Below are 23,359 nucleotides of genomic sequence, written 5' to 3' on the forward strand. Positions count from 1 at the left end.
TTGGACATTTAAAACACAAATGTACGTTTTATTTCTTACCTTTCAGAAGCATGGAGCGCAATGGTAGGCAGAGAGGGTGATGCAAGTGTTGTACACTGGCCTGGCAGGTTGCTGGCAGTGCGTGCACCCCTCCCGCCCCACCCCCCTGTGTGACACCCCAGCCGAAAACAGCTTCCTGTGCACACACACGCCCCCCCTACTCCACAGGTCTTTAAAAGACCATTCCCTTGTTAATGACCCTTTGTTGTTTTTTCACCCCATCGAGAGCCCCTGCATGGCCCCTCTGACTATTGCTGGAAAAATTAGCACTTAACACAATACTAAGCCCTGTCAGCAAACCCCGAGGAATCGGGTTTTTGCTTGCAGGAATCGGGAGGCGGGAGACTAGCCTTGAAATCGGTAGTCTCACGCCTGAATCGGGAGGGTTGGCATGTCTGCACATGTTCTGACAAACGACATTGAAGGTATTTGACGAGCCCCAGTTCTGGCAGGGAAGCTTCACTTTCAGACTTGCACAGGGCGCTGCTCTGTCATCTTGGTGCTGTCACACAAAATCAAATGAACTTCCTTTGAACGACATATGTAATGTATAAGTCTCAGAGCGAGCAAGCTCTTTAAACATGTGCTAGAGTAAGAACTGCTTTACAAAAGGGGACAATAGTTATGCTCATTGTAGTGGAAGTAATTGTGTTACATATGTATTTAGTGCATTTCAATCAATTCACGGGGGCAAATTTACAAGCCCCTTGCGCCTCATTTACGCAGCCATTACGTCACTTTTGTGACGCAGCGGCGGCGCAAATCCTGCGCCATGGTGTGGGGTACTTACAACGTGACGCATCTAGGAGACGCGTTACGTTGTAAAGCCCTGCGCCACATGTAGGCGTTCCTGTGCAGGGGGGGTGTTCGGGCGCAGGAACGTCTCCCAAAAGTGGCTGAGTGAAATCTACAAGATTTCACTCAGTCACTTTTGGGACCATGCTGAGTCAAAACCCTGCGCCTGCTTGAATCAGGCGTAAGGATTGACGCAGCATTAACAAGATAGGGCCCCCCAGAGTATTGCTGGAGCTGCATCGCACTTGCTAGGCAACTCCAGCAATGCGCCACTTTTACGGCACAGATGCGTCACGCATCTGTGCCGTTTTTGCCCCATGGTGCGCCACATTGTAAATGCAGCGCATCCATAGTGGCGGAGCTGTGGTGCACAATAACTGGCGCATCCCTGCTGATATGCAGGGATGCGCCGGTTATTGTAAATATGCCCCAAGGTTTTATCTATTGAAAGTATTTTAGTTTTATTGCCTCTCTTTTGAGATAATACTACTTGAAGTAAACACCTGTATAAAGCTGATGCTAACTTCTTACCTTTAGATGTATATTGACACAGTTTCCGTGCAATTTAACATTTGTTGCTAAAATTATGGAAATGTCAAAAACGGTTATGATAACACATTTACTGAACCACGGTATTACTGCAACAAATCTAAGATTCTCCACCCTGTGGCAGTTTTCTTGATTCGGCGTGGTTCTCAAATTGTTCAGCATTTTGCTAATGGAAAATCAATTCAGAGTAAGCCTGATAATGTTAGAAAAAGTATCAAATATATGGTTAGTGGATTTCTGAGTAATTAACATCATATTGTATGTAATATTAGGTGTTGTTCAGGGCAACACTTCCCGGCAATACAGCATAACAACTTTTACGCCGTTTTTAAAAATCCATGATTGATTTATAACTTTCACCGAAAATATTTTAGACTTGAGTGAGAATTGCAAACTAACCTTCTGGACTATTTTGGGAAAAGTTACACTTTCTGCAAAATTTTAGCACAGAGCGTCAGAATACTACACTTGCCCTTCTCCCACCCCACCCCTCCTCACACCCAACACCCACAAAACCCTCTGCTGCATTGAGGATATAATGAAACACAAAAATAGTATTGTGCGCTAAATCTAGTCACTTTTTGTGATCTGTGATCCTTAGAGGTGCCCCTGAATTCCATTTTTGAAAGTGAATAGGTATAGTGGGGAGCTGACCTCTAGCATGCATTTATAAAGGGTTATTTATCATTATAAGGTTTATGAGAAATCTTACTGGAATTACGAGCAATAGAGTGGTGCTAGATAATTACACATACAATTGCTAAACATCCAAAAGTATATAAAGGCCTGCTGACAAAGGTGCATTTTGTCAAAGACATACATTTAAAAACAAATTTACCATTGCTCTAAGCCTGCCAAACATGTTTGATTGGATATTTGCAGCCGAAAATGGTTTTACGAGAGCAGATTGCTTCACCATGAGAGCAGAGAAATCCACACGTATAAATCCCATTCAAGGGTTTGGAAGTGGGCTTTCTAAGGCATGGTGTGCATTGTAGGTTTCGGACCAGCCACAAACATTTACATTTAAGAGGATTCACACATTCTTCTCCATAGGAAAGCGCTAGAGAAACTTCCCTTCCTGGCGGTGAGCAGATCTCCCTCACATATGATTGAGATGTAGTGAAAGGACTTTCTACACAAGTAAAAAAAATCTCAATGAGAAGAAAAATGTGCATTCGTACAAAGAGCTCCATTACCATGTTTGGCTTCTTCCAAGTGGGAAACACTGCATTAGAGGAATAGGAGACCATGTGTCAAGGCACCACTTTCTAGGCATAATACCAGGTATGTTGATGAATAAGAAATAAGAAATAAACTGAAAAGTATGCTCAAATGAAGGCGTACATCACCTGCACTTTTGCATTTATTTATGTGAATTTTGAGGTTAAGCATGAGAGCCCTCTCCTCTCACGGCAAACTAACGACTGCTTAAATGTGTCTATTGGACATGGCTCTTCTTAGGGGATTTCCCTAAAACGTTTTGCTTTTACTCCACCTGGTTTTTTGCTGCTTCTCTTTCCATGGCCTTAGGACTCTGGGTGCTCTTCCACTGTATGCAATGTGAAAAACGTATGTGCACCCTTCCTACACATGCTAGGAAGTGGTGCTTACTTGATTGGTTTAGGTGTTGCACCTGTGAGTGCCGCCCTGTAAACAGGTACACCACATACCAAGGGCAGGTACTGCACTGGCTGATGGTGTGACGCAGCACTGATTGTGCCACCTACCAGAATAGCCTTTCAGCCATGTGTCAAACCTGCCATTGCAGGCATGTGGGTGCGCAGTCATGCCTAGGCTCAGGTTGGCATTTTTAACTCATTAACCAACCTTGAGTGTGCCTTCCACTACCACTACCACTAGAGCCCTGAGGAGTGAGGCAAGTGGTAGGCAAGTGGTAGGCAAAAGGCAGGGCAGGACCACACAAGTGTTCCCTGTTCAAGTAGTGAAGAACCCACATGTCGGTTTTACCTATCGAACTGGCCGGCTATTCCCATGGGACAACACATGGGTTTTGCGGATTCTCTCCTTGTGGCCCTAGGGCACTGGGCACTTGTAATGCACTCTGAAAGTGCACACCCCCTTCCTACACATATTAGGAAGTGGTGCTTACCTGATGTTTTTCAAACATGTCTCAAGCCTGCCATTGCAGGCCTTTGGGTGTGCTCTTGCACCTATGAGGTTTTTAAACAACATATCTCAAGCCTGCTATTGCAGTCCTGTGTGTGTTCAATTGCCTTTATGCTCGGGTTAGCCTTTCTAAACCACTGGCTAATCCTGATGGGACTTTTCACTGCCACTAGGGCACCCCTGGGGTAAGTCCTTAGTGTGAAGCAAGTGGTAGGTGAACGCAAAGCAGGTACACATGTATGGCCTCTGCCCAGGTAGTGAACAACGCCCATGTGTGTTTTCAATATCCATGAGGTTTGCTCTTCCCATAGGTTAACATGAGGAAATGGTTGAAATTACTTCAAGCTGCAATAGTGCCTTTTAGTTTGACTCCAGTCCAAACTGGAGGATGGGGAGCACCTCTGTGCATTCCCCAGAGACAACTATAAACATTGGGCATGCAACTGGAATGAAAGTTCTCTGCCATTTGAATGCCTGGCTAGGTAGACTGGAGGAAGAGCTTTTGATGCCTGGCCTCTTGTATCCAGATCATGACGGTACTAAAGATTATGATCTGCATTCCATGACCCCATGGCAGAAATTACTGAAATGTAGGGGATACATCTGTGGGTCAAAGGGAAACTCAATGAAACACCGTCAACTTCAAAGGCATACTACAGTATCACTATTGATGCCATACTTCAGCAGTGCAGAGATACACTTGTGGGGACATGGGATTGGCAATCCTGGAACTGCGTGGTGCACACTGCCAGAATAATATGTTGTGCAGAAGGAGGATTACAGCTGTTGGAAGGGACTGTGCACCCTTCCTGAATAGTGTCTGGCCTTGGTTGACCTGCTGCTGTCTGACACCATGAAGTGTGATCCCCAAGGGCTTGTTGGCATGCCCCGTGGTCTCTGGTGAAGGTCACAGAGGCATCAAAGACCTCCCGCGTGGGACTCACACCATCTACCCATGACACTTGGAGAGCGGTGCCCTCTTAAGTGCCCATGTCATCTACTGGATCTCGATTGGTAGTGCGGTGTGAGCGTGGAACTATGACTTGTGCCTGGAGCCCAGATTGCCTTGTGCGAAGCCCCAAAAAGTACTGCCAGAATCTAAGTAGTGTGACCCTGCATTAGCATCTTGGTTGTGGTGAGCAGATTCACCAGTTGTGGGTCCATGTGTGGCCCGCTTCATCAATTGTGCTGCATCTCTCCTGTGCAACACGCCGACTGCATGCTCATTGGGTGCCTCATTCTACCTTGGGCGCCTACTGCTGAACTTACGCTTGTGTGTGTGACTGGAATTGTCTGGTGTGAGTCAGAAAAATGAACACCAGACATTGTGCCTCATTTACAGTGAGGCACGGAATTTGCAATTCTTCATTGTGTGTGACCAGAAATGCATGGGGCATCTCAGACCAACGTGCACCAGATGTTGGGCTACATTTCGAGGGAGGTACGGAATTTGCAACTCATCATGTGTATCACTGGAAATGTCTGTGTGTCTCGTACCAATGCACACCACATGTTGTGCCTTATTTCCAGGGAGGTGCAGAGAAGTGGGTTTGTGTTCCATGGTGCGTGGATTGCTTGTGTATTCCTTTGATTGATGTGTGTCTGAGGGGGGGCGTCCTTCTTCTGAGAGGCTTCCCCACTTCATCCCCAAATTCATTGATTGTTCCTTTCATGCCCTCAGTGTGGCGGACCAACTGCCCTTTACTCACCCTGCCCAGATGATTTTGTATTACCAGCTAATATTGCCCAGACCGGGCTGGGGAGGTGAGAGTGATTGACCAGGCTAAGGAATGCATCCAAGAGCGATTGGAAGCGGGTCAAGAGACTCTCTGATCCCCCCTGTGCTTGGCAGGACTGGGCTGGTGCCACAAGGCACAGTGTGGAATCCATTGAGTGAACAACTATCGCCCTCAGCCCGTTTCTGCTCTGCATACCATGGGTGAACTTCCAGAGTAATGGCCAAAACCCCATTTGTTGGCTGCTGCCTAATTAGCCCTTCTACCTACCCCCACATTCTTCCCTGGGACCTTCATTAGGTGTGCTCCGGCCACTATCGGCCTGGTATCAGGGGGAAGGTTTACTTTAACTTCAGCCATGGGTGTAGGGTGGTCGAGGTTAGCTGACCTGTGGAGGAGGGCTTGGACCACGGGGTATGCATGTGCATTATCAACTGACCTGCTGGATATCAGTGCACCACATTAGGGTGCTGTGTGAGTGTGCAAGAGTGCTCCACACAGACCTGCCTGATATCCGTGGCACCGTGAGTCAGTGCTGAGTGAGTATGTGTGAGTGACTAGCGGTCATTACTTACACCGCAAGGCAGTGTTGCTTTACACATTAATTCCTTGCCAAAAGAATATTACCTTTGACATTATTTTTTACCCATGCAGTCTTGGCCCGTGGTGCTGCTTAAACGTGCTGTAATTATCTGTGTGTACACATTTCTGACATCATTGTGATCTGGGGTGCACCCTATAACTGTGTGGTATTGAATTATAATGATTGCTAGGGTGGGCTTTGTTCTGTCAATGATTTGCACTGCATAAGGGTGCTGGGGTAAAATAGGATCATTCCCAAGTTTGCATATTACTGATGTCATTGGTTGGGCCAAGTACTGCTAGTGATATTTCCAGGTGTTATTTATGCCCAGAAATACATAATGTTCATGTTATGTTAATTAATATATGTTTTGAATCCAAACATTATTTACATGCACCACGTGTGAAGTCTCTTTTATGATGCTCAGTGTATTTATTGTGTGAGAGTGCTGTGCCAATGCTTTTCCCATTGCCTCTCTGATAAGCCTGACTTCTCAGTGCCAAACTACCCAACGGTGAGAGCAGGTTATGCAGTGAGTGTAATCACCCATCCCTGACGGGAGTTGTACGTTCTGTCTGGCTGGGGCCTCGCCTTAGCCAACCAGAATGTGCCAGTTCCAACAGTGACGCTTCATTTAGTAGTGTTAAGCATGCTCAAGTCATACTTTGTGGAAGGTGCAGAGCATCAAAAAATAAACAACACGTAAAATACATTAAATAATTACAACAAAATCAAAGAGAAATGATTAAAAGAGTGGAGAAATAGACATTCAATTGGTCCTTTACCATTTTTGGTTTTGGCTAACCCTACTGCAAAGAGAGTCACGTAGAGATAAGACATTCTAACACATCTCTAAGCAGTTTAAATGGAAAGGATAGAAATATTTTAGAACAGTTGGCACAAGAAAAAGTATTTTAACAAAAGAATCAGCTAGAGGAAATCAGCAGGATAAGACTGTTTCCAAACAATGGTAGGTTTGGGGAAAATGGTTACCTTAGTTGGTGCACATATGTATTTTTTGTTGATGTTCTTGTAGTTGAAAACATGGGTGTGGCCCCGGATTTACAGTATAGCTATAGCAGCTGGCTGGTTAGCTGTAGAGAACTGGTTGTATCAGCCTAAGGCACATACACTATGGCAAGGCAGACAGGCCCGCAACTGTCACATTCCGGATTCTTTCTTTATCTAAGGTTATTGCTTGAAGCCACAATGAGCTATAACAATTAAAATTCACAGTCAGGCAGAAGGCTCAAGACACACATGCTTTCGGCTTTCATAGGTGTCTACATCACTCATGGGCTCCTTTATTCTCCTTTGGCTTCCACGGTTAACAGGAGAAGCTGACACCTAGGCAATTAGGCATCCATCGCTTTCAAGCAGGTACAGCAGCGAGCACTGTAGCATTTTTAGTCATAGATTATGTTAGAAGCAAGGGTGGGCAGAGTTTGTGGAGGTGCACTACGCAGAATTCAGCGGAGTTGAGTAAAAACTGTGTGGAATTCTACTGAGTTCTGCTCTGCCCTACAACTGTCTCCTCTATGTCTCTTACCTTTCAACCCCTCCACTCCCTACATTTCCCATGCCATCATCACCCCTCCACCCGTTCTATTGCCTAAATCACTGCAACACCTCAGATGTCTCCTCTATCTCTCCCCCCTTTGTCTATCCTGTCTGGTATCCCCATTCCGGCTGTGCCGTCTCCCAATGCCTCCCGCACGTCCCTCCTTGATAAGGAATAATGATCTCACAGTGACACGCCTCCTGCTCTGTGATCCCTGGTTGAGACTTGATACAGTGCAGCTCGCTTGTCACTGGAAGTACCGCCGTGATGATCATCCACAGCACGTCGCCGACTGCCTTCTTACAAGTCAGATCTGGAGTGGAATGCCTGCTGCCAACTGTGGAATGCACGTGGCCGCAGGATGCCATGGTAACGTGGCCGAGAGTTACATAGTGCCCACACCGCCAGCGCTCGCTCCACATTGTGGACGTTAACACTTACAAGGAAACTCATGAGACATATTTGTGGGAAAGCAGTGGTGCAGGTTTATTTCGTACAACAAGTAGCTGATAAGGTGGGTCATCTTACAGGCGATCCAATGCGGCAGCCCCTCGCTGACCCGCATGCCTAACGAGCCATCTTGCACGGCGAGTCGATGCTCTGACGGTGCAGTAAATTATCACTTTATTTCGTTCTACTCCCGCCCCCCCTGTCAGGGCGGAGCGATGAGGCACACCCCCGGTCGGTTCAGGCCCCCCGACCGCCCGAAGGACTAACGGGGCGCCGACGCTGTTTCCTGGAACCCCCTCAGCTCCAGGTTCTTGGCTCAGGCACCCTTACTGTGCCAGGCAGAGGTATTTGACTGTATCCTTCTGCCGCAGAGGTACCCCTACTGTCCAACTGCTTCCAGATCGCCCTGTGACTCCGCCTGCAACACAAAACACGACCATTAACAGTTCACAACTTCGCCCTCCGCTCTGCCGCTGGGTCAGGGGTAGGGTGGGAACAGCGCAGAGCAGCCCAGGGAACAAACGCGGCAGGAAAGACCGAGCAGCGTTGCTGGGCCTGCTATAAACCCCCCGGGAACGCCCCCCCGCCTGAGAGCGCCCTCCCATTGGCCGTTAGCGAGGAGGGCGGCTCGGATGGTTGGCGCGCTGCAAGTTCCTCTCACGCGACGTGTGGGACTAGGACGCTGTCTCGCCCATGCTCCCCTCTGTGTCGCGCGGCCAGCGACAGACTCATGGTGCAGCCATGTACCTGGGAGCAATCTATTGTAGAGGAATTTCTCTGCTGCTTGTGGTTCGTATCCCGATTGCCCAAACAGATTGTGCCTATTGCATGCGTCATTCATCTGGAAAACAGGTAGGTAAATGCAGACTTGTCAAAGCTGCAAGAAATAAATGGGGCTCTCCGTAGCCTGTCAATCCAGAGACATATTAGCTTTTTATTTTTTACTGTCTTAGGGTGCTTGTTCTTATATTGTTATTTGTGAAGTGTCCCTTAGTTTTCATTAAAGCTTGACTGAATATTGCTGCTTGGAGGAATGGTTTCCTGTATGTGCACAATGTGCTTTTGAACAAAACGCGATTTGGTGTTGTCCATGTACAAGGCCTTGTACGGATCAAGGTGTGCTCTTCTGCATCGTGTGAGCCTATGCAGGGCCAGGAAACGTCTATGTGAAATGTCTTTTCTCTAGCAGTTAGCCTGTACGCAGGAGCTCTCTCTCTCTTCTGCGTGGCTTGTTCTTGTGCAGGTGCGTTGCGTGGAAATCTCCCTTTGCACGCCCACATCCTTTGCACGCCCACATCCTTTGCACGCTCTTATGAAGCGTAGCAGTCTGCACCTCTCTACTGTGATCTTATGTAGAGCCTGCTGCTCTTGACATGTAAAAGAAGCTCCTTGTATTCTAGGGCATGATCTTGGCTCAGCACCTCCTCCACTCGCTCAAGAATGCCCCCTGGGCAAAACAGGTTGGTTAATTTTCAACTTTGCGCAGCTCTGCTCCCTCAGATATGAAGAATTTGCTAGTCAGACCTGCACGCAGGAAGAAGGGCCAAGGCATGGCCGAGTGGATTCCTATTTTTTCAGACAACAAATCGTATCTCAACTTAATGAGTGTTGGAGTGAGGAGTTTTATTATGCACCTGCAACTCAGAAATCCATCCAAATCATAGAAAGAGACCTAGGACTCCTACATTTCCTGCTTTCAAAACATTATTTAGAAATAAGGCCAGAAAGCAAAAGGGAATGTGAGCCTTCACCCCCTTCATAGTGTCCTACAGCCCCTTTAACTAAAGTGGGGTCCTTCTCCCCCAGTGACTGTCCTGCCTATTCCTTCAGTGAGGCTCCAGCATGTACTTCTGACTTTCATGGAATTCATGCAAATCTTCAGGAGTATCTGGACACAGATCTGCACACCCTGTACATTTCTAACTGTACGCCCATTGCCTACACCTCTTGTTTGTCTATTTTTAGGGGTGGGTGGTGGGGACAAACTCCGCCATGCAACGGAATCAGAGTTTTTTGCCAAACTCCCCACTCCCTATAGAGCGTGGAGTTGGCAAAACTCCGCAAACTCCGCTGGTGGAGTGGAGTTCACCTCCCACCCTTAGTTAAAAGATGGTTTCTTTTACTCTGGTAGTAATATATAGGCCTAGATGGACTGTGGCTCAAGAGAGAACAGTCTCATCTTCTATGTTCAGGAATTAGGAAAGACTTCAAACTCAGTCACCACTTAAGTCCACAATCAAAGAGTGCATTAGGGTAATGTCCAAACCCAAAGGGTCTCAGTGGTGACTTGACCCACTTTTCCAAAAACATGACCCTAAGTGAAATTTGCAAAATGTAGGTTCAGATACCTACATTCTTATGTGTGGCTTCCCCTGAATGCCAAGAAATAAAAAAAAGCATTTGAATGAGAGTAAAAACACTTGGTCTTCTGGATGTATGACATTACAACGCATGCTTTTACAACACATGCCATTATGACGCAACTTTTACAACGCAAGTCGTTACAACGACTGGCGTTGGGGGGCGCCGGATAGTGAATAGTATAATTTACTATTCCAACTCCAGTCCCCGTGGATAGTAGGGAAGGTGTTGGATAGTAATTAAACTATTCCCTATCCTAGAGCGCCCTCCAGCGCAAGTCGTTGTAATGACTTGCGTTGTAATAGTTGCGTCGTAATGGTAGTGTATTGTAAAAGTTGCTTTTAAAGGATGTTTCCCAGTCTTCTCCACTCTCCTCTGCTTCACGCAGGGGCTATGTGGAGTGTATCATCAAGAGAGTACCCAGTGCTGGATTTGAAGTATTATGTGTGGCCTAATCCACTGAGTACAAGGGATCGAACACAGGTGTAGTAATGGTAATGGGCCATTTAAAGTGAGAAATTATTTTTGTGCTTTCCCAAGAAACTCAACATATGATACCTCTATTCAAGTCCAACCTTTGAAAGAAATGCATATTAGAACTGGCTGGATTAATTGTATATTTATACTCTGCAAAACTGTGATTCAGAACAGGATGTTACAGTAATTGTAAATTTGTTGGTTTATTTGAAAATTAGAAATACCTTTACATTTTCACACTAATCACATCTTCCAACAAAGGTAGCTTAAAAGATATCCTCATATATAGGAAATCATAGACCTTGTAACACAGGGTGTTTAATGACTTTCTATAGTAACATGTGGACAAGGCTGAAAACAATGCAGGAGAAAAAATACTGCTTGTCCTCTATCACAGCAGTATCAGGTGTGGAAAGAGATATTCAAAATGAGTAAAAAAAACTTTTATGCAATTTTGTGAAAAAGTACTGGAATGATGCAAAATTTACTAGCGGTTTTTCGCATGTGAAAATTGAATGCGGGTGCATACTGCCCATTGAAATTCAAAGAAGGGTGTAGGTGAAAATATCTCTCACAAGACATTTTAACCCCTTCGTCGCTCATGACGAGCTGGGCTCGTCATGAGGTAGCCTCCTCGCACGCTCATGACGAGCCCAGCTCGTCATGTAAAGTGCGGTTTTAAAAAACTCAGCACAGGAGCGGAATTTCGCTAGCGCGCATGCGGTTAAGTATGAGACAACCTCCTGCAGGCAAACAATTTGTGAAATGCATGTAACAAAAAGGTTTCACATTTTGCAATATTTTGTGGGAGTGAAAAAGTTTTGTCTATGCCATGCAGTAAGCCCATGTGCCCAGGGCCGGACTGGCTGTAGCATACACCTGGCAATTTCCCAGTGGACCGGATGGGTGGGGGAGCGGTTTTGTGGCCGTGGGGGCCAGTTTTGTCACTGGGGCAGGTTTTGCAACAGTGCTGCAATATCAGCCCCCTGTAACAAAAGCTGGAGTGGTGTTTCTAACAAGGATATGGAAAATATGCACTTAAAAAAAAGAAAGCAAAATGCCAAGGTGCAGAATATTGTGTCTGATTCTTGTGAGGGTTGTCCTCATTGTATTAAATTGGCCTGGACAGGGATAAAAGGCATTATCTTGTGACAGAGGAAAAGTATGAGCAGGTGTGCCTCACACCATTGCCTCAGAAATGTTAGAACACAATGGGGCTTATTTATGAGAGCCCTGTGTCAATTTTGCACTACATGAAGTGGTAGATCGTGAAGGAAGGCTCTCATAATAATTTATGAGGCAATGTAAAGCCACCCTGCATGGCTTTGAGTGGCCTCATAAATCATGAGTTAGGTCACACAGCACAAATCACTTTGTCGCCTTACTCTGCTCCCAGGAGTCCTTCCATGGGTGTTGCTGTTGGGTTTTCCCATGCAACAGCCTTGAAATTTGATGCTGCCTCAGATTGATTTACAAAGTGAAGTAAACCTGTGGAAGTGTCAAATCAGTGAGGTGTAATGAGGAGAAACATGCTAATTTCTCCTTGTTTGTGCCTCTTTCCACATGTGCTGCATTCTGCAGAACACATCGAAAGAGGAAAATGACTTGTAGGATTGTTTTAGTGCAGGAAGTTGCCTCTTCCTGCACTAAAACAATTGTGAATGCAAAAGAGGCACCCTTGCACCATGGTGCAAGAGTGCCTATGGTGGCTCTAGGCTGCCAAAACAGCACCAGCACAGGCAGAAAGGACAGGAATGCACTGTATTGCCTAAATATGGTGGGGCTTTTTACAAGCCCATTGCTCCACCGGTACGTCACTTTTATTGATGCACCAGCAACGCAATAGGCTTCCCACATTTACAAGGTCATGTAAAGTCACTCTGCATGACACTTCATGGCCTTATAAATATGTTTACCTTTCACCCATAACTATGCGTGAAAGAGGCATTCCATGGGTGTTGTTGTTGGTGTTCCCACGAAACAACCATGGAATATTATACATTACCAGATTTACAACATTTTGTAAGTCTTAGAATGCGTCAGAATCCTAAAAGGGTGCAAACGAGGAGAAATTCTTTTATTGCTCCTTGTTTTTCCTCTTTCTATGCTTGCTGTGCTCTGCAGCATGCATAGAAAGAGGAAAACGCCTTTAAGGATTGTTTTGTGCATGAATGTGTCACTTCCTGCACAAAAACTATCATCCCCTCAGCAACAGCCACCGTGGCAAAATGATGTCTGCGATGGTGCACAGCTGCTGTTTGTGCACCACAGAAGGGGAAAGACAAGAATGTGTTGGATCATGTAGATACGGTGCAATCCTGCCCTTTTATTTTGATGCACAGCGGCGCAGCAGGAAGGCTTGCTGTGCTGCCGAGCGGCAAAATATTGTAAATGAGGTCCAGTGCATTCCTGCCCATTCACTTTGGCATAAGACAGCACAACAAGGTGACTTGCTGTGCTGCCCTATGCCAAAATGCCATAAATGAGTCCCACTTGTCTAAGTCTATGACTAAACAAGCATTATTGAATGAAGAAAAATAGTTTGTGCTTTGCAGAATCTTAAAAAAACTGTAGTTTTCCACCATTATAAAAGAAAAAAGAGAGAAAATCTTTAGAAAATTGGCCCAGGAATAAAAGCCCATCTACAAAGGCCTTCTAATGATGCAGTAATATTCATAAGTCACTCTGGAGCCTCTGATACTCCACATCAAGTGATGTCGCCCAGGACAGCTCCAGGTAGCGTCACTGTGCGTCGCGCAAGAGAAAGCATCTTTGAAGTCACCCACAATGTGCGCCTAATTGACATGTTAATTTCATGGTTAGGCAGGCAGCAGGTAGCGGGACTTTATCACATAACTGCAGTTGTACCATATCATAGCAGCCTAGGAAAACACCTGATCAAGTTCACAGAGAAATGGCCTCCCTGCTGGAAAAGCTCATCTCACAAAGGGCTTCTTGGAGAATTCTCCACCCCGGTCTGTGCGCTGCTGGAATCTGTCCAACACACTCACGCAGACACCGACACAGATAATCTAGGTGCCCGTACATAAATTTGTTTTTATGATTACTTCAGACGTATTCGTGTATTTGAAATCCATACAGCTAAATTAAAACAGGAGAGGTCTCATCGGCTCTGTAATCTATTCCAGGCATTAATTTGGTTTTAATGCAGCATATTTATTTGAAAGGTTAACCTTGGTCGGGCTTGTGACACACTCCACCGTCCTGCTGCATAAAGGTTGACCCCCGGGTCTGAACGAATAAATATTCCGTATCGACTTAGACAATGAAAACTCAAATAGAGCAGGAACCATAACGCAGCTGAGCTCTTCTAGTGGTTCCTTCTCGATCGAACTCTGCCTGCCTAAACCTAAAGAAAATATCTAAACATCAGGAGTCTGGTAAACCGGGTGTAAAATCGCACTTTTGAGTGATCAGGTCATTCCACGCCTTCGTTTTACATTTCACAAACAAAGTAAATAAACATGATAGTCCATATTTTAACGCTATTCAAACTGAGATCAATAAATACATCAGCATACACTGAAGTAAACTGATGTCCTGCGCATGGGTCACATTAAAAAACAGTTTTCAGGTGTAATATTATAAGTCCTTAGATGTAAATATGGCAGTGAAAAGTGCAAACGTCTAATACCGATGTGCCAATAGTTTCGTGGATGTGTGACATGAATGTTTGAGCATATTCGCTGTGTTTTCCACTCTTGGGGGTGATCATGTGCTGTTTTTTAATCGCTCGTGATTTTTTTGTTGTATTATTGCTTAGGGTTGGAATGTGGTTGATTGTGGTTGGTTTGTTGCATCATCTTCAACTAATATTTTGTGCCTGTAATGTTTTAGTTGTGTTGATATTTTGTTTTGTGTTGTGTAACCTTTTTAGAGTTCTTTTGTGCTCTTTACAACCGTTTTTTTACTATCTACAATGGTGAAATGCCACTACTCTATCTTTTCAACTATTTGAGACACTATTGGCCCATAACTGATGTTGTTTGCTTCGTAGTCCTTTTAGGCAGTGCTTCTAGCAGTGTTTTGCTGTTCATATTATCGTAGGGAGGAATTGGTAGTCACTCTCACCCCACATTGCGTCCTCGTACACTAGCGGCACAATTTCGTCAAGAGATATTGGGTCATATGTACGATGAAGTGGCGGAGCGTGTCGTTAGCCTCTTGGGCTTAACGACATGCTCCGCCACTTCAGAAATGCAAGGCTGCACCATATTTACAAGAATGTGGTGCAGCCTTGCGTTTTGCCCTGTGAGGGTGCTAAGTTGTTTGATGGCGCTAAGTTTAACAATTTAACTCCATCGCAGGCACACTTGCACCAGATTGCAAGGGTGTCTGTGTGCAGGGGAGGATTGGTTAAGTGTAGGAAGGTGTCCCTTCCTGCACATAAACAATTCTAAAATGCCATTTTGTAACTTTCATGTGTGCTGCTTTATGCAGCACACATGAAAGTTACAAAATGGCATTTTTAAAAAAGTTTTCTTTATGTACAGTAAGGGGCACCTTCCTGTACATAAACAAGCCAAGTCATTTTGCTTTTTCTATGAGTGCTGCACAGTAGCAGCTCCTGGAGGGAGTGCTGCGGGGCGGTGGGGCAGGGCGAAGGAGGAGCAGGGTGGGGGGTAGAAACTACGGCATATGGCCGAACAAAGGTAAGTTAACAAATAAATAAAACACATTTAATTGCCGGCGCTGCATTGCCGAATGCGATGCAGCGCACGCAATGTAATTTGTTTTCTTGATTTATTTGTTTACTTACTTTCGTTCTGCCGTATTCCGTAGTTTACTACACCCACCCTGCTCCTACCATGCCTCGCCTCACCGCCAGCAGCACTCCCTCCAAAAGTCGCTACTGGTGCTGCACAAAGCGGTACAACAGGGGGTGGTGATGGACGGAGCATCTAAACCAGTCAAACACTCACACCCAGTCAACAGATCTGGGTTTAATCCATCACCGTTCTTTAGCCCACTCTGCCACCCCAGTTCAGACATGGCCATATGCAAATCAGTCTGACCCTGTGCCTCATGGGAACAGTCCAGCCCGAACTGTCAAGCCATGCCTTCCCTGGACCAGAAACAAGCTTCCTAGGACCGGTTTCTGGCATTTCAGCCGTCTTCAGACAGGCTTGCTTGAATCCAGTGGCAAAGTGAGCAAGGAACTCACATCTGAGCATACCCTGCCAACTTATGGTGAGCAAAGCGGTACAAAAGGGGATGGTGATGGACGGAGCATCTGAATCAATCAAACACTCACACCCAGTCAACAGATCTGGGTTTAATCCATCACCATTCTTTAGCCCACTCTGCCACCCCAGTTCAGACATGGCCATATGCAAATCAGTCTGACCCTGTGCCTCATGGGAACAGTCCAGCCCGAACTGCATAGCCATGCTTTCCCTGGACCGGAAACAAGCTTCCTAGGACCGGTTTCTGGCATTTCAGCCATCTTCAGCCAGGCTTGCTTGAATCCAGTGGCAAAGTGAGCAAGGGACTCACGTCTGAGCATACCCTGCCAACTTATGGCGAGCAAAGCGGTACAAAAGGGGATGGTGATGGACGGAGCATCTGAATCAATCAAACACTCACACCCAGTCAACAGATCTGGGTTTAATCCATCACCATTCTTTAGCCCACTCTGCCACCCCAGTTCAGACATGGCCATATGCAAATCAGTCTGACCCTGTGCCTCATAGGAACAGTCCAGCCCGAACCGCCAAGCCATGCCTTCCCTGGACCGGAAACAAGCCTCCTAGGACCGGTTTCTGGCATTTCAGCCGTGTTCAGCCAGTCTTGCTTGAATTCAGTGGCAAAGTGAGCAAGGGACTCATGTCTGAGCATACCCTGCCAACTTATGGCGAACAAAGTGGTACAAAAGGGGGTGGTGATGGACGGGGCATCTGAACCAATCAAACACTCACACCCGGTCAACAGATCTGGGTTTAATCCATCACCGTTCTTTAGCCCACTCTGCCAACCCAGTTCAGACATGGCCATATGCAAATCAGTCTGACCCTGTGCCTCATGGGAACAGTCCAGCCCGAACTGCCAAGCCATGCCTTCCCTGGACCGGAAAAAAGCTTCCTAGGTCCGGTTTCTTGCATTTCAGCCGTCTTCAGCCAGGCTTGCTTGAATCCAGTGGCAAAGTGAGCAAGGGACTCACGTCTGAGCATACCCTTCCAACTTATGGCGAACAAAGTGGTACAAAAGGGGGTGGTGATGGACGGAGCATCTGAACCAATAAAACACTCACACCCAGTCAACAGATCTGGGTTTAATCCATCACCGTTCTTTAGCCCACTCTGCCACCCCAGTTCAGACACGGTCATATGCAAATCAGTCTGACCCTGTGCCTCATGGGAACAGTCCAGCCCGAATTGCCAAGCCATGCCTTACCTGGACCTGAAACACACTTCCTAGGACCGGTTTCTGGCATTTCAGCCATCTTCAGCCAGGCTTGCTTGAATACAGTGGCAAAATGAGCAAGGGACTGCACAAGGCAGCACACATGGAGAAAGCAAAAACGAGGAGAAATAATGGATTTCTCCTCGTTTCGCCAACTTAAGACCAGGATTTTCCTGTTCTTAATTTTGGTGCTGCCTTCTATGTACGTCACTCTTGTACATAGGAGGCAGCATCAAATACAATGGGTGTTGCGGTGGAATGCCCACCACAACATACACTGCATGCCCCTTTAATGCTCAACATACAGTGAAAGGGTGCCTCGTGTACAAGGCACTGTTAAGCCACGTTAAGTGGATTAACGCTGCCTTGTACATAAGGAAAGGCCCCTATCACCACGGGGATGTCACAAAAAGTGACGGTCCTGTGGTGATAGGAGCTTGTACATATGCCCAATTGTGCACTGCACTCCCCCACCTCGCCACCCACTATAGTTCTGCGGGTCAGTAATCTAGTTTATTTAAAAGTATTGAGCTCCCTGCATCCCTTCAATCCACGGACACTGTGTTTTTTCTCTACGCTGCTTCTGCCTGTAGTCCACTTTAGAAAGGTCTTGGCCAGCTCTATAACATTGGAATCTGGACATAGAAGGACGACAGTAATGCAATACAATCCTTTGGGAGACGAACACTCTACCAATGATTGACAAAGGGTGGGCAATCCAAAATGCCAATGATTTTCTCATTCTTGCCATTTCTTGGCCTAGGTTGTCCTTTGACAAGTCATCCCTTGACACATACATATTTGAACATGTGAGGCACTCTCTGGACAGGTATACTGTTCGGCAGGTGTTTAATCAATCGCGAAGCATTGAGGATGACCCAAGGTATTGCTAATTAGTTATAGCTTATTATGTTGTTATTGTTTTAGTTCTAAAACAAATCAAACTCCTAGTTTAACATGTTGCTTTGGTTGTGAATTGTGCTTTTCTAATACTGACTCAACACATGTTTTGTAAAACACAAGACAACGTCACTTCTTCAGGGCAAAAACATAGTCAGGTGTTTCTGTTATATCACAATTACAACAGTGAGTTTGAAACGTTATTGACAGTTGAAAACTCCACAGCTAGGTTTATTCAGATAGTCTACGGCCCGCATTTTAAAAAAAGTCCAAAGGTTGGAGGAGGTCAGTACTTTTCAAGCTGTTTATGGCAACTCTTTTTATATATCCCGCAGAATTAGAGGCTTTTATATATTGCTCGTGGTCAAACTTTTGTTTTCTAGTATAGTAACCCAATAATGGCAGGTTTACCAACTGCTCTCCCTACTGGTGTGGAAGGAACACTCAGGACTTCCTTGGTTAGCCCTTAGTTCTGACTCTAAGCCATATTCATCTCACACAGTCATCAATGGACCCAGGTCCAAGGCCGGGTGTTTAACATATATAGTAATACGTCATCAGCGTACAAAGTAATAATATGATGTGTGCCTGTCATCAAGATTCCCTCCCCCTCACCATCTGGTCACTCCCAACTTAACAGTGGCTGCACTAATTTGTCAAAAAACAATGGCAAAGAAGGCCTCCCTGTAGGGTGCTCGTGCCCACCATCCATCGGTCCGAAATCTATACTGTTGGCACTTACATCAGCCGGCTTTCACAGATATGCCACTGCGGGTAAAACAGGGCCAGGGTGTGCTCTGGACAATGCTGCTGCACCTTTCCCTCACTCAGCACCCCATACTGTTCACATATAAAGGCTGGAGGACTGCTCTCTCCTCTGTCCATTAATTGGTGCAGCCTCACCGCTGTCCGGCTTGCAAGTGGTCGAGTGGGCTGCACAGTAGAATGGTCCTCGCTTCATGATGTTGACACCTCAATGGCCGGCTAGTGGGCCCTTCCCCTCTATGTGCCCTGCCCTCACAGCAGTGCTTGGTGGGTCTATTTGTGCCTTGATCCCTAGATGTTTTGCAAGATTTCAAGGGTTCAAAGGTTAGAGATTGTAAATTGACATCCTGTTGGCCATCTTTCTGACCACGTTCCCTGCTGAAACCTTGATTGATATTTATGTAGGAGGTGGCCAATCTGCTCTTAATGGTTTATCTGTTTTGGAGGTTGGATGATGGTTATGTACTTGACTTGGTTTTTATGGACTTGGGTGGCTTAGTTTCGGAGAGGAGGGTACTGTCCTCTTTTAACAGTAGCCAAGAAGATACACTGAGTGAGAAAAGTGTTGATTATGTTGAAGTGTACTTAGGAACAATCTCATTCAGGTATTTCTGGATGGTCATAAGGAAGATATGAATTGACTTGAGTGATCCGTACTGCAAAAGGTGAATTCAGAACACACATGTTTCATGGTATGACAATGAAAAAAAAAATCTGTATTCAATTTAATTTAAAATCATAAAAGCATGATGCCAATAACCCATGATGCCCTTAAAATCATTAAACATTAGTGCTTGTTTCGTGGTATGGTTCCCCCTCTCAGGGCTCCAAGTGAAGTATTTTGACACTGGTTCGCAGAACAAATGAAATTAATTTATTTGAAACTTACGGCGCCAGAAAAAAAGTAGATTCAGATGATGCAAAGAATTGAATTCATCTGGGGCGCTAGGTGGCACCGGACTGCAATGGCCACTCTGGTGTAAAGCTACCGCCGAGCCGGGCAGATTTCTTAACATAAACCCGATCATACCACCTCATATCGATTCACAATTGTCACCATTTGGTATCGGAAGGCACACGGGTGCTGCTGGCCAAAATTGAAGCTGAAACTCCGACAAACACTAGAGTTACGTGCCGGGGGGTGCAGCGGCAGGTCGCAGGATGAATGCCCTGGAGAGCTGCTCTGGCTGCGAGACCTATGTGAGGCTGCTGCTGCATAGGCCCGATCGCGACACTGCTAGAGACGCTGTGCGGGGGCTCGTCGCTTGCTGGAGCACCCCAGGGGACTTCTCCCCTGCTGACCGGATTTATGGAGAAGGGACACAGGCTGCCTTATGATAACCCTTGCTGTTATATGAGACTTCCCCCGAGCACGCGAAGGGCGACAAGAGGCCGGAGGAGACACTTGGGACCCGGCTGGAGAGACGGTGAGGAGAGTCGGTGGCGGGAGACGGTGGAGGCTCTGAAGTAGCGCCGTGGCCCTGGGACAGACTGAGATAGAGTGGGAGAGACCGCAGGGACGTCCTAAATGGGGGAGGAATGATAGTGTCGAGAAGCACGGCCGGACCCGCCATTTTAAATCGAACTGGTCGCTTGTTCCCTGGAGCTGATGCAGGCAGACACGGGCTAGACTGCTGCTGCGTTGAAGCTTCGATGGTCCCATTAACGCTAGTCCACAGGACGCTCCTTCCTGCGGCCTAAGGCCCCCCCCGACCACCTCGGGGCCAGAACATTGCAAAGGGTAGCACCTGAGGAGGCATTGGGCCATTTGTCGCCATTTTGTGAGTGGAACGGCCGTGGGCGCTTGCGAATGGGGGAGAACTCTGACACAGGTTGCCACGGATCCTGAGACCTGCAAGCGCCCTGTGGCCCGGACAAGAGGTTTGCCCGCGGCGGACCCCTGTCGCCCTTGATTGCTGGAGTTGCCGGCCGGACCCCACTTTGGTCTGCCGAATGGAACTACGGGGAAGCCCAAGAGGCCACAAGTGTGAAGGCTGCCTGTAAGGACCCTAACAGTAAACACTGCGACTGCCTCCCTGACACCGGCCAGACTCAGGCTGAAGACACTGGAGCGACATGGGAAGGACGGAACCCAGACAGTCGAAGCTAACGTTCGACACCCGCAAAACACTCAGTTCCGCTGCTAGGGAACACAGAGATGATGACCCTCCTGAGACCAGGGAGGAGGGGTGGAAGGCTTTGCTGGTGGGGATGCAGCTAAGCCTCACCTCCATTGACTCGAAAATCGACTCCATGAGCAACAGGCTAGAAAATGTTGTGGCGAAGTTGGATAAACACGAAGAGCGGCTGAAGGAGGGGGAACACAGGGTGTCAGACTTGGAGGATGGAGCGGGGACGAGCAGGCAGCACATGTTACAAATGGACAAACTACTAAAGGTCATTGCCAAGCAGAGCGAGGAGTTGGAAGCCCGCTCCAGGACAAATAGCGTTCGAATGCTAGGCCTAGCCGAAACCACCAACACGGGGAGGCTGGAAGACTTTATGGAACGACTACTAGCTGATCAGTTCGGGAAAGACTCCTTCTCTGCGCATATGGTTATCGAAAGGGCCCACAGATCATTGGCGACACGTCCCCCCGGTAGACCCCCCCCGGTAGCCCCCCGTGCCCGGTGATAATGCAGTTCCTGAATTACCGCGACAGAGACACAGTGCTGCGACTGGCACGAGAAAAAGGGGAAGTGCGGTATGAGAACACCACCATATCCTTTTAGCCCGACTTCACCCAAAACGTGCAGGAAGCCCGTCGCAAATTCTTAGCAGTGAAAAAGAAGTTACTATCCTAAGGCATCCAGTACGCCATGCTTTACCCCGCGAAGTTACGGATTCATCATAGGGGGCACCGCACATCTTCAATACACCTCAACAGGCGGAGGAATATCTCAAGCGCGACAGGTGATCATCTTCCCGGGAGAGGGCTGCGCGATGGCGCTCGCGATCCCAATCACCACTATCGGAGCCAGCCTGGCGACGACAGCCTGCATGGGACTAGGCTTTTGGTGGCACTGCTACTGGGCTGTTGATGGACGCTCTGCAGAATGGTGATGTATGAACTCAGATGCGGATATGTTGGCAGAATTGGCCGCCCGGCCCCTCACCGACCCCTGTGGCCCAGGAGGTTGCGGATGGGTGCGATAGAGAGGTTGAGTGGCCATGGCGAGAGCCCCTAGTGGCCCACAATCGAGGGAATTCCCCCTTTTTCTTTTTGCTTGGATCGATGGTTGGGAGCGCAGAAGCTTCGTTTTGGGGAGGTTGACTGGGGGAGGGATGTTTCTTCCTGGCAAGTTGGGGAAGCCGGTGTGGGTGATGGGGGGAGGGATGGGAGGGGCTATAGTAAGCTGAGAGTTATCTGCGTGAGACAGAGAGATGAATGCGACCAAGACAGTACACAGAATGCACAATAGGATAGCCATGACTGACGACCACAATGATAGAACAAACCTACACATTATCTCCTGGAATGTGAGGGGCTTGAATGACCCCAGGAAGCGAAGGCAGGTGCTGGGCTATTTGGACCGCCATCAAGTCCTCATTGCTCTCCTGCAGGAGACCATCTTTCACAAGGGAGCGTGCCCCGGTTTGCATCACGATGGGCATCGCATAGCTGCTTTTCATCTTACTAAAATTACTCTAGGGGAGTGGCCATACTTATTAAACGAGGAGTCAGATTTGTTAAAGGGGGGATGGATATGGACCCTGAAGGGCGGTACTGTTTGCTGTGGGGCAGGCTGCACTCACATGATGTTGTTTTTGCGAATTATTATGGGCCCAACATCGATGATGCTCATCATTTGCTCACACTACGGGGCAAACTATAAACTCTTGGATACAGATATGTCCTATGGGGGGGAGATTTTAACACTGTAGTGAACCCTAGCCTAGATCGGTCACATGTCACTGCGGCACACTACACCACCTCTCAACCCACTTTGCAGGACATTTAAGCCACAGATAATTTGTTAGACGCTTGGCACTACCTGAACCCTTTATTGAAGGAAGGGACACACCACTCAACTATGCACAACACTTGGGCCAGATTGGATTATGTGTTTGTCACAAGAGGCATGGCACACTGGGTGGGTAAGACGGCCCAAATGGCTAAAACATTTTCCGATCACTCCCCAGTGACAGTTACCGTGAAACCCCTGGTGGAACTGACCCCCTACATCAACTGGAGGCTCAACCCCCTACACTTACAGGACGCTGTCTTTAAGGCAGAGTTAGAGCAGGAGATAACTGAATTCTTCCCCAGAAATACGGACTCAGTAGCCAGCCTGACAACAGTATGGGAAGCATTTAAAGTGACCGTGCGAGGGTGGTGCATTTCCAACGGAGGGGGCATACTGAAGGATCTACGACAGACCCTGAACACACTGAAGAAAGAGCTGCGGGGACGGGAGCGGGAGATATTAGGCAGGGACTAGTCAGGCGCCCTATTAGCTTGCCTGCAAGAGTAACTGACGGAGTATAAGGAGGTTGCCGAGAGGGAGTGTAAATTCCGGGGAAACACTTCGTGGCCCGAATAAATGGGGAGGGTGATAGGCCCAGGAAGTCTCTTGCGGGAGCAGTTCG

Source organism: Lissotriton helveticus, chromosome 12 (assembly GCF_964261635.1).
Source record: "Lissotriton helveticus chromosome 12, aLisHel1.1, whole genome shotgun sequence".
In the NCBI taxonomy this organism is placed as follows: Eukaryota; Metazoa; Chordata; class Amphibia; order Caudata; family Salamandridae; genus Lissotriton; species Lissotriton helveticus.